The sequence below is a fragment of the Plasmopara halstedii genome (genome assembly GCF_900000015.1).
Source record: "Plasmopara halstedii genome assembly, contig: Scaffold_444, whole genome shotgun sequence".
Classification (NCBI taxonomy): Eukaryota; Oomycota; class Peronosporomycetes; order Peronosporales; family Peronosporaceae; genus Plasmopara; species Plasmopara halstedii.
In genome coordinates, this window is record NW_020187364.1 from 801,821 (window position 1) to 802,405 (window position 585).

Consider the following 585-nt stretch of genomic DNA (forward strand, 5'->3'; position numbering starts at 1 on the left):
TTCAGCAGTGGCGCGTGCGCCCCACACCAGCAGCACGCCCGATAGCGTGACGTAACCTGCGCCACAGCAGGCAACCGCGATCGCTAAGCCGGTGGATTCGCCCCGACTCCAGGCCAGCACCAGCAGTGGCACTGCCATCCCGCACAGTGAGAGCCGGTATACACCCTTCAGCCCGATACGGGCAGCGACCGGGCCGGTTGCCGCACCCACGATGCCTGCTCCTCCGGCAATCAGCCAGAGTAAGCGGGCGGTCTCCTCATCCACACCGACATGCTGTCGCAGCAGCGCTGACCCAAAGCTCCACCAGGCAGCACTGACCAGACCCGAAATCAACGCAATACTCATCAGACGATGCATGGAGCGGCGATACAGCCGCTGGTGCCAGTGACGCACTCTGGTGGGGCGACTGGCGGCGTGACCTGATAACACGCGCATCACCGGCAGTACACAGGCCAGCGACAGCAAAGCGAACAGCAGACAGGCGGCACGCCAGCCGCCGGGCAGAACGCTCAGGATGACTACCGTCAGGATAATGCCCGCGCTGGTGCCGGCATTGATCAGGGTATTGAGGCGCGGCTGACCCGC